This window comes from Rhinoraja longicauda, unplaced genomic scaffold, assembly GCF_053455715.1.
Source record: "Rhinoraja longicauda isolate Sanriku21f unplaced genomic scaffold, sRhiLon1.1 Scf000645, whole genome shotgun sequence".
Taxonomy (NCBI): Eukaryota; Metazoa; Chordata; class Chondrichthyes; order Rajiformes; family Arhynchobatidae; genus Rhinoraja; species Rhinoraja longicauda.
Genome location: NW_027601861.1, coordinates 24,221 through 36,248, shown reverse-complemented (window position 1 = coordinate 36,248; position 12,028 = coordinate 24,221).

The following is a 12,028-nucleotide window of genomic DNA, read 5'->3' as shown; positions in this document are numbered from 1 at the left end:
CTATCGATAGAATCTTTTCCCCGTGATGCAGTGGAAGTCCCGAAGTCTAGAATACGGCGACACGGGTATAAATTGGAAGATGGTGTCATAGGTGAAAATGGGAAAACAGGAAGAAATCTTCGCGGCGTTAATGGAGAAGAGAACAAAAAATGTCTATTACAACTGCAACCGAATAGAAACAAAAATGTGGACCAATTTCATCTGGTTACGTATCGGGAATGAGGAAATAGATGACATCATATGTATAACAAGCAGACTTAAAGCTGTACGGGAAATTGCCAGATGCCCGATGCGTGGCATCTGTGTTCGGTGGACAGTTGAAGCCTTTGGTCACAAAGCAGGAAGAGTAAATCTGAGATAGAGAAAATTGAACCATGAAGCGATTCGGGATCTTGGGAAAAAGCAGGAACGGGGCATTGTTTTTGGATGATCAGCCATGATCATATTAAATAGCGGTGCTGGCTCGAAGTGGCGAATGGCCTACTGCTGCACATATTTTCTAAGTTACTATGATTCTATGATGCGACAATAAGGGGTTTAATAAAGCCAGCCGTAGGAGTGTCCTGTCATAACGATTGAGATCCAGATTTTATAAGCGAACAAACGTACTACTTTAGAACCAGTGCTATTGGGGAGGGGTTTGGGGAAGGGTTGGTAGCGTGGCTCGGCGGGTAAATTACCTGGACGTTCTATCGTTCAAATTATTTGATGCAAATGTAAACATATTAATCCAGAAATGGAGATTGGATGAAAGGAATGGATATTTCGCCGCGTGGAAGAAAGGAAGCTGTCGGAAACAAACAGTGCATTCAGAAAGTATTCGGACCCCTTCACCTTTTCCGCATTTTGCTACGTAACAGCCTTATTTTGAAATTGTTTTTTTTTTAAATCATCAATCTACACACAATCTCACATTATAAAAAAGCGAAAACATGTGTTTAGAAAATTTTGAAAGTAATTAAAAATAAATAACTGAAATATCACATTTACATGAGTATCCAGACCCTTTACTCAATACTTTGTTGAGGCACCTTTGGCAGCTTTTGACACCCAAGTCTTCTTCGGTATGACGCTTCAAGCTTGGCACACCAGTATTTTGCTAATTTCTCCTATTCTTCTCTGCAGATCCTCACAAGCTCTGTCAGGTTGGATGGGGAGCGTCGATGCACAAGTATTTTCAGGTCCCTGCAAAGATGTTCGATCGGGTTCAAGTCCATACTCTGGCTGGGCCACTCAATGCCATTCACAGACTTGTCATGAAGGTACTCCTGCGTTGTATTGGCTGTGTGCTTAGGGTTGTTGTCCTGTTGGAAGGTGAACCTCCGCCCAGTCTAAGATCCAGAGCGCTTTGCAGCAGGTTTTCATCAAGGATCCCTCTTTGCTTTGCTCCGTTCATCTTTCCCTCGATCCTGACTAGTCTCCCAGTTCCTGCCGCTGAAAAACATCCCCACAGCACGATGCTGCCACCACCATGCTTCACTGTAGGTATGGTATTGGCTAGGTGATGAACGGTGCCGCTTGGCATTCAAGCCTAAGAGTTCAATCTTGGTATCATCAGACTGGAGAATCTTGTTTCTCATGGTCTGAGAGTTCTTTAGGTGCCTTTTGGCAAACTCCAAGCAGGCTGTCATGGGCCTTTTACTGACGAGTGGCTTCCGTCTGGCCACTCTACCATAAAGGCCTGCTTGGTGGAGTGCTGCATATATAGTTGTCCTTCTGGAAGGTTCTCCCCTCTTCACAGATAAACTCTGGAGCTCTCTCAGAGTGACCATTGGGTTCTTGGTCACCTCCCTGACCAAGGCCATTCTCCCCCGATTGCTCAGTTTGGCCGGGCGGCCAGCTATATGAAGAGTCCTGGTTGTTCCAAAGTTCTTCCATTTAACAATGACGGAGGCCACTGTGCTCTTCGGGACCTGCAATGCTGCAGAAATTGTTTTATAACCTTCCCCAGATCTGTGTCTCGACGCAATCCTGTCTCGGAGGTCTATGGACAATTCCTTCGTCTTCGTGGCTTGGCTTTTGCTTTGTGTGCACTGTCAACTGTGGGACCTTATATAGACAGGTGTGTGCCGTTCCAAATTATGTCCAATCAATTTAAGTTTGCAGTAGTGGACTCCAATCAAGTTGTAGAAACATCTCATGGATAATCAATGGAAACAGGATGAACATAAGCTCAATTTTGCGTGTCATAGTAAAGGGTCTGAATACTTATGTAAATGTGATATTTCAGTTATTTCTTTCGAATTACTTTGCAAAATTTTCTAAACACCTATTTTCGCTTTTTTAGTACGTGGTATTGTGTGTAGATTGATGATGTTTTAAAAATCCATTTTAAAATAAAGCTGTAACGTGGCAAAATGTGGAAAAGTGAAGGGGTCAGAATACTTTCGGAATGCATTGTAATTGTGAATTGAGTGCCAAGTGGTGGAAGAGCTGGTGAGATGTGGACGTAGATATAGTGCAGTTTGTTTTTACGTCAGGGAGCTGCGACTTTGAACAAACTGCTTTTCAGAGAGTAATATTTAATTGTGCCACTATGCCAATGGAAGGAAAGTAACCTGATCATTGACTCGATAGAATGATAATACCATAATACCACATGACATTACAGTAGAATGAGGCCACTCGATCCATCGACTCTGCAGCGCCATTCGATCATGGCAGATCTATTTTCCCTCTGAGACCGTTCTGCTCTCTTTTTCAAGTAGCGTTTGACGTCTTGACGAATCAAGAACCTAACAACCCCCGCTTTAAAATACTCAATCTCCAGGCTTCCACAGCAATCTTTGGTAATAGATTCATAGTGGTAATATACCAATATTTGTATTGGTGATGTACAAAGTACCCCACTAGCTGGCTAAAGCAATTGATCCTCACAATTATAAAGATTCGTCCTTTTATTCGGAAACTTTGCCCTCTGGTCCTAGACTTTCCCAGTACTGGAAACATGTTTGCCATATCCACTCCATCTAGACCTTTCATTATTCGGCGGGTTTCAATGAGACCCCCCCCCTCAACCTTCTGAACTCCAGTGAACGCAGACCAGAGCCATCTAACGCTCCTCACACGTTAACTCACACATCCCCGGGATCCTTCTCGCAAACCTCCTCTGGAGTCACTCCAACGGCACCACATCTTTTCTCTAAGTGGCTAACTTTGCTCACAATATTTCAAATGTGCCCGACTAGCGCCTTACAAAGCCTTAGCAAATGTATTCTTGTTTTTTTTTTAATGTTCTAGTCCTCAAGAAATGAATACCGGCATTGAATTTGCCTTGCTTACTACCGACTTAATCTGCAAATTAATATTTTGGGAATCTTGTACCAGTGCTCCCGTCCATCTGCACCTCTGATTTCTCAATTCTCCCCATTTGTAAAATAGTCTCTGGCTCAATAATGTAATTTTGTCCATTACTAAACGAATGACATAAAGCTAATTTAATGCAGATTTAATGTGTTAAATTATATTCCCGAGAGTGGCCAGATTACCACTTTGGCCTGGAGATATTGCTGATAAGCATTATGTATGTTGATTTCACGGATATGGTTGTAATATTGATTTAATGGACCATGTTAGCATCAGCAATGGAGAAGAGTAAATGGAGACGTGTTCCTCCACAAAACAAAGCGTTCACATATTGAACGTTCTAGTAGATGCGACGGCTTCCAGACTAATATTTGTTCCTACTGTAGAATAATGGACAATCACATGCTTGGTGATCTATCCAGAGGATGGAGTCAAGAGTGTTTTATTGTCATGTCCCATATAGAACAATGAACCCCTTACTTGCTGTAGCACAAAAGAACAGAATATTTAAACATGGCACACTGTAAACAATAGGATAAACGAGAGAGAAAATTCAGATTGAATATATGTTTTATCATAGAATATCCGTGTCAATTTGAGTTTCATGTCGAATGAACCCAACTTGACACGAATATTCTACGACTGCACGTCTGTCTTCTTTTCAATACGTTTAATTTCAAATGTTGGTTTTACACTTTCTGAACTACATTATCTGGCATTCAGCACATCCAAGGTCCGCAGTGTAAATAGGAATGTCGCATTCCTATTAAATCACTTCCCGCCCAGCATAAACCTATGCTCTCTTGTACTTGGTTCCCTGACCTGGGAAAAAAAATAATATGTGTATTCGCTGTAATCATACCCCACATAATTGTGCATATATCTATAAGAGTCGACCTCAGTTTCTGTGCTCACATGAATACAAACTTTATCTGCCCCGCCTCTCCATACAGTGCGTGGCCGCGAGTCATGGTAATTCTTTCCTGCTCTCCTTCGACCTTGAAATATCTTTCTGACAACAGGGTAACCAACCCCGAACAGGATACTCCGAGCGTGACTTCACCAATGTATTGTAAACTGCAATATAACGTCCCAACGTCTGTACTCACTACCGTGACCAATGAAGGAGAGCGAGCAAAACCCCCCTTTTAGCATCTTATCCACCCGCGACGTCAAATTCAGAGAGCTATCATGTGCACTCCTTGATCTTCGTGCTCTAAAATATTCAGCGGATCCAACTGATCACTGGCAAAGACCTGATATGATTTCCTAAATTAAAGCGCCCCACACATAATTAAACGTCATAAGCTATTTCACTGTCCACTTACGCACCTGATGAAAATCGCGCTGTAATTCTTAATGCCCATCTTTAGTTTTATTTGTAAAGTTACGAATCATACCATGCACATTCTCATTCAATTCCTTGATACAGATAACAAGCAGCAATCAGCTCAATTCTGACGCATGAAGCATGGCAGTAGTCACGGCCTGCAGTCCTAAAATCCGTGTAAAATTTAGATTAAAAAAAAATAGTTAGCTCGGTTTCTCTTTTCACAAATCTCGTGTGACCTGCCGCGCGTTCAATGTAAACCATTATCTACTGTTCCTTGTGCCTACATCCGTTATCTCCTTGGTGCGGAACAGAATCTAAATGTTTTATTCAAACGACGTGCTTTATTCAAACTACAGAAATCAATTAATCGTAACTAAACACAAATTGGTCATGTGGCTGATAACGTGTTTCGACCCGAAACGTCACCCATGCCTTCTCTCCAGAGATGCTGCCTGTCCCTGAGTTACTCCAGCTTTTTGTGTCTATCTTTGGACGATATATGGAAAATATATCGTTCTGGGTCTCTGGGTTCATTGTTATTGGGGCTCTCTCCCATAACCCATGCCAAATGCTACCGCAGTAGCAGTTTCACCTGAAGACGGCAACATTTTAGCAAAGCTGCATGCAGCTGTTTATTTTGGATGAATTAATTGGCTCAACATTCCTTTCGCGGTACGTTTCTCGCTTCTGGTAGTAAAATATAACATGAGCATTTTCACAGATCCATTCACTGCAGTCTATTTGTGAAATTTAAATAAATTATCGTGAGACGTTCACACGCTTGTATCATGTAGCACGAACTTGAGGTCGGTAATGCATCCTCAGACACTGACATTTGATCACACTTTACATTTTCTTGGTGTTTTCTGGAGCAAAACTGACCCTATCATTGTCTGTTGTGGTGAGAATGGCAAGCGGTCTCAGGCGCTGCTTTCAGATCACAGTTTCTGCTGACTTGAATCCCATCCGGACAATGAGGCAGGTTTAAATCACAGTTGTCCCTCTGCTTGGTTAGCTTGCTGTCTTACGCTGGGTTACGCCAGTTCCATCTCGTTGCATCATTCTTCCGCAGTGGAACACACGTCATCTTTCGAAACAATCGTGCAACATCACGTTTATTTTTTTTCTCTGTGCGTTTTATCGACGGTACTGTCATTATCTACTCAATTACTCAAATTGAGGGCCTGGTCAAATGGGGGGCTTCTCATTAAATAGTCATTTAGCGGAGGGTCCTTATATATGTTAATAATAGGAGAGAACTAGTAAATTTTCAATTAAGGGAGGACACCGGCATATGGGGGTTTGCGGGAGCACTGTAAATTAAGTTTTGGGGGTGTATAAACAACAAATATTTACTTCGTGGAGGGAAACAATAAATGAGGAAATAGGGGAGTGCGCCTGCGAATGGGAAATCAGGAGAAGACAAAACTACACGTAAAATTAGGGGAAGGGCCTGCCTCTCTCCCTCTGTGTATACTTCCCTCTGTGAGTATTCATGTCTCTCTATCTGTTTCCATATCTCTGTCTGCAAGTGCTTCGAGCCCCATGTGTGTTCTTGGTGGTCTCTATTAAAGAACTCTACCGTGTGCGAGAGGAAACACAGGAAGACACGCCCATTCACCCAGCTAAGTAAACAATAAAATAACCAAAATGGAGCTAAAAACATCACTGAGCATTGACCTGTCCCACTGTGTCCCTTCAGTGCATTCTATTTGTTCCCACGTCCAGGCTCGCTTAAGCAATGGTGTAGGGATTATTCCCTGTTGTTCTCTCCCTTTTGGCCACATTTAGGGAAATATTACCACCGAGGTGTGCTTCTGCTCCCTGCCTACAAACAACCAATGAAACAGGAGGATCCGATGCATAGAGTTGATCAACGGACCCGGATGATATCTGACTTGAAGGCATTGAGTCAGTGGACTGGTCCATATGCAGCGATTCCGCAGCTAACCTGAATGAGTACGCGACGGTCATAACTGATTCAATCAGAAATTGAGTGGAAGACTGTGTGCCGAGGAAGTCAGTCTGAATGTTCCCCAACCAGAATCATTGGATGTACATTTACAGGTGAAGGTCACGTCCGATGCAAACAAATCAAACGATCGCGAGTGCCTGAAGAAGGCCCGCTGTGATCTCCGCAAAGCCACCAAGGATGCCAAGGGACAATTCCGATATAAACTTGAGTCCTGTATCAATACTGGGTCACACAGAGAACGTGGCAACGTCTGAATAAGATAAGTACCCGCACGGCAAGTTCCCGTAACATCATTGGTGATACCCGATGAACATGATTGCTTTCTATGCACGCTTCGAGTAGAAGGCCAACATAGCGATGATACCTGACCCTTCAGACTCCAGTGTGCCTCTCCACAGGGTGATGTAGCAGAGTTTATATCGGCCTTTCTGAGGGTAAACCCACGAAATGCAACTGGCCTGGACGGAGTTCCTGGCCGTAAACTTAGTAGCTTCGCGGACCATCTAGCGGGAGTACTCGCCGCCATCTTTCATCTTCCCCTACTCCGTTCTGAAGCACCAATTACTTGAAGAAGTTCACAAGAATCGCCGTGCCGAAGAAAAGCAAGACCTCTCACCTAAACTACCGCCCAGTCGCCTTGACATCCACCATCATGAAATGTTTTGAGAGACTAGCTATGAAATGAATTAAATCCAGTCTACCCAGCGGCTGACCACCACAACAGGTCCACGGATTATGCGAGCGCTCTAGCCCGACACTCATCCCGAGGAAAACCGGATAAGAGAGTCCTACGTCAGACTTCTATTAATCGCCTACAGCTTTGCCTTTAATACCATTATACTGACCACCACAACAGGTCCACGGATTATGCCAGCGCTCTAGCCCGACACTCATCCCGAGGAAAACCGGATAAGAGAGTCCTACGTCAGACTTCTATTAATCGCCTACAGCTTTGCCTTTAATACCATTATACCATCGAAGCTTAACACCAAACTCGCAGGACTTGAGCTTAGCACTCACCTCATAAAGTGGACCCTCGATTCCTGACCAACAGACCCCAATAAGTGAGGATAGGGGACATATCGTCCTCTGCGATAACCCTCAACATGGGAGCTCCGCAAGAATGTTTTCTCAGCTCCTTCTTTACTCCTTGTGCACCCACGACGGTGCAGCTAGCGCGAGTATTCGCCGACATCTTTCATCTCCCCTAATCCATTCTGAAGTACCCACTTACTTGAAGAAGTTCACAATCATTCCATTGCCGAAGAAAAGCAAGACTTCTCACCTAAGCTACCGCCCAAAGCAAGACCTCTCACCTAAACTACACGCTGGACGAAGTATACACTAACGTCAAGGACTTATACAAAGCTCTCCCCTTGATTTGGGGAATTAGAAGTCGCTGAAGTTGATCACTAACACTTTCGTCTTGCTGGCATTCAGAGCGAGTTTTTGTCCTGGCGCTATGTTACAAACGTATTTAGTATCGTCATTGTTGTTGATCCAGCCCACCACAGTGGCTTTATCTGTAAATTTGTAAATGGTGTTAGAGCCGAAATTACCCGCAACTCGTGGTTGTAAACGGAATATTGCAGGGGACTGAGAAAGATTCGCTCAGGCGTATCAATGGTCATTTTTTTGGGCAGCAGGTTTTGTCACCTATACACTGTCCGTCAGAAAGTCGAGGATCTAATGGAAGGTGTGCTCACTCCTGTGTTCAGGTAGTGATGCAGGTTAGTTACGGAGGAAAGGCAGCTGAGATAAGTGCAATGTCTGCGATGGGGTTGGTTGGGATATCGGTATTGGACTCTTCGCTTTGAAAGGACCGTTCATAAGTCTGACAACAGCGGCAAACGAGTTGTTCTGCGCGACACGAGAGGGGAGGATGGAATGATAGAGATGAACATATTCCTTGATTGTGTTGGCTGCTCTCCCGAGGCAGCGCAGATGGAGATAGAGTGATGCGGAGGTCATGTTGGTTTGAGACATGACTATGCATGGGGAGGCCATATCATTTGATATATTTATGGCGAAAATGTTGGAATATTGGACAGATAGCATGGAAAAGGGACCGAAGTGAGTCTCCTCCAGTCCCCTCCTCACTGTGATGGAAGTCCAGAATGTATTTTCTCTTCCCCTGCCGTCTTCTCCCGTAGTCAGGCTGTTGAGGTTGCCACGTTCCAGGCCGCGCCGGATGGTTAAAAGTCCGCAGCGGGCCGACCCAAGCCCCTCTATCCGGGGCGGGCGAAGACGCTGCCGCTGCCGCTGCCGCTGCAGGAGCTCCCGATGTCGGCCCCCACCCAGGCGCCTGCGAGCTTCCGACTTCCACGCGGCCCAAGTAGCCTCTGGAGGCAAATCGCAGCCGCTCCCGCAGCGCCACCACAGCCTCCGAAGGCAGCCAGCTCCGCAGATGGTGAGTCTGGTCCGCGGGCTCTGCGAACCAGAGCTGCAGGTGGTCCCAGATGGAGGCCGCCAGCTCCAGTTGTTTGGCCGTTAGTAGGCCGCAGCGGGAACGGAGACACCACCCAGAAACAAAGGTCGCTTCTCCGTTCGGAGGAGACAGTTTTACAATTTTACAGTCCCCCCCACAAACACACACACATAGTGCACAACCACAAAAACACGACATCACATCTACAATTAAGACCAAAAAAAAACAAAAACACAAAGACAGCTGGTTCTGGACTCGTCCAACATTGGGAACATTTTTCCTGCATCTAAATTGTCCAGTCCTTTTATAATTTTATATGTCTGTATAAGATCCCCTCTCATCCTTCTAAACTCCAGTGACCACAGGTCTAGTCTATTCAATCTTTCCTCATATGACAGCCCCGTCATCCCGGGTATTAACCTGCTGAACCTACGCTGCACTGCCTCAATTACAAGGGTGTCCTTCCTCAAATTAGGAGACCACAACTGTACACAATACTCCAGATGTGGTCTTACCAGGACCCTATACAACTGCAGTAGAACCTCTTTACTCCTGTACTGAAATCCTCTCGTTATGAAGGCCAACATGTCATTAGCTTTCTTCACTGCCTGCTGTACCTGCACGCCAACTTTCAGTGACCGGTGTACAAATACAGCCACGTCTCGCTGCACTTCCCCTTTACCCCTTCCCCCTAATCTGACAGCATTTAGATAATAATCTGCCTCCTTGTTTTTGCCGCCAAAGTGGATAACCTCACATTTGTCTATATTTCACTGCATCTGCCACGCATCTGCCCACTCACTCAAACTGTCCAGGTCACACTGCAACATCCTAACATCCTCTTCGCAGTTCACACTGCCAGCCAGCTTTGTGTCATCCGCAAACGTGCTAGTGTTACTTTTAATTCCTTCATCCAAATCATTAATATATATGGTAAACAGTTGTGGCCCCAACATCGAGCCTTGCGGCACTCCACTCACCACTTCCTGCCATTCTGAAAAGGACCCGTTTGCTGCAACTCTTTGCTTCCTGTCAGCCAACCAATTCTCTATCCATGTCAACACGCCATCCCCAAAACCATGTGCTCTAATTTTGCTCAATAATCTCGCGTGTGGGATCTTATCAAAGGTTTTCTGAAAGTCTTGATGCACTACACCCACTGGCTCCCCTTCATCCATTTTACTTGTCACATCCTCAAAAAATTTCAGAAGATTAGTTCAGCATGATTTCCTTTTCATAAATCCATGCTGACTTGGATTTATCCTTTTACTGTTATCCAAATGCACCATTATTACCTCTTTAATAATTGACTCCAGCATCTTCCCCACCACCGATGTCAGGCTAACTGGTCTGTAATTATTCATTTTCTCTCTCGCTCCTTTCTTGAAAAGTGGGATAACATCAGCTATCGTCCAATCCACAGGAACTGATCCTGAATCTATTGAACATTGGAAAATGATCACCAATGCGTCCACTATTTCTAGAGCCAACTCCCTGAGTATCTTGGAATGCAGACCATCAGGCCTTGAAGATTTAACAACCTTCGGTCCCATCAGTGTACCCAATACTATTCTCGCCTAATGCAAATTTGATCCTGAATCTCCAGATGTGGTCACACCAGGGCCCTCTACAACTGCAGAAGGACCTCTTTACTCAAAGCCCCTCGTTATGAAGGCCGACATGCCATTTGCTTTCTTCACTGCCTGGTTTACCTGCACGCTAACTTTCAGTGACTGGTGTACAAGGACACCAAAGTCTCTTTGCACTTCCCCTTTACCTAACCTGACACCATTGAGATAATAATCTGTCTCCTTATTTTGCCGCCATTTACGGTTCTGTACAGGTCACCCCGGCCCCATAAGAGATCCAAATGGTCCAGAAACCTAAATCCCTGTCCCCAGCAACAACTCTCGGCCATACAAACATCTCCCCTATCGTGTAGGAAAGAACTGCAGTTGCTGGTTTAAATATCCCCTATCGCTCTGTTTTAACCTCACCAGCACGAGGTACCTGAAGTAAACCACATAGAACTATCCTAGAGTTTCTGCTTTTCAGCCTTTTAACTAATTCCCTTAACACATGTCCCGTGACCTCCTTCTTCTTCCCACCTGTATCGTTTGTGTCAACATGCACAACACCTTCCGGGTGCTCTTCCTCCCACTTCAGGATGTCCTGCGGCCGGTCAGACACGTCCTGGACCGTGGACGCCATCCTGGCGTCTCGACTGCTGCCGCAGAATCTCCTGTCCGCACATCGAATTATCGAGTCACCGACCACTGTGACTGCCTGACGTGGCTCTTCTCTGTTGAGCCTCGGCGCTAGGCGTGTGGTCGGAGCCCTGGCTGCGACTTGAACCTTCGTCCGCCCTGACAGTTCCTCGTGTAATTGCCTTGCTCGTCGTCACCTACCTTCGCGCTTTCTTTACCCTCGTTTTGATAACCTCGCTGTAGGTCTGGTCCAGGAATCCCTCGTTTTCACGAATGTTCCTGAGGGCATCCAGCTACTGCTCGAGTTCCCTAACGTAGTCGTTCAGGAGATGCACCTGGACGCAATTTCCACAGTTGTCGTTGTTAGTGGCACCAGCAGTGTCCTGACTTCCCACATCCTGCAAGACACATACTGCAACAACAGGCCTGCCATTACAACTGTCGCCAAATCACTAATTCACTCACAAGACACACGGCACAATGTTGATTGAAACTTATTCCCCTCTCTGGAGCTGATGGCCTCCTTGCCCCAGCCTCCTCGCCGAAGGCAATCGACCAAAAGGCTCACACTTTATCTCACCACAACACTTCCCCTCAACACAGCCTCTCTCCTTACGCGGCCAGTCCGCTGACTCTGCCTTACCCTTATTTCCTGCTCAATTTACCAGTTTAAGGTCGCAACCAGTCCAATGGTTACCTTTAAATTGACTTTATTACCTGAGATTGCCTTTAACTTGTCGTGCCCCTCAGCTTCACGGCCCCATCAATATTTGGAGTGA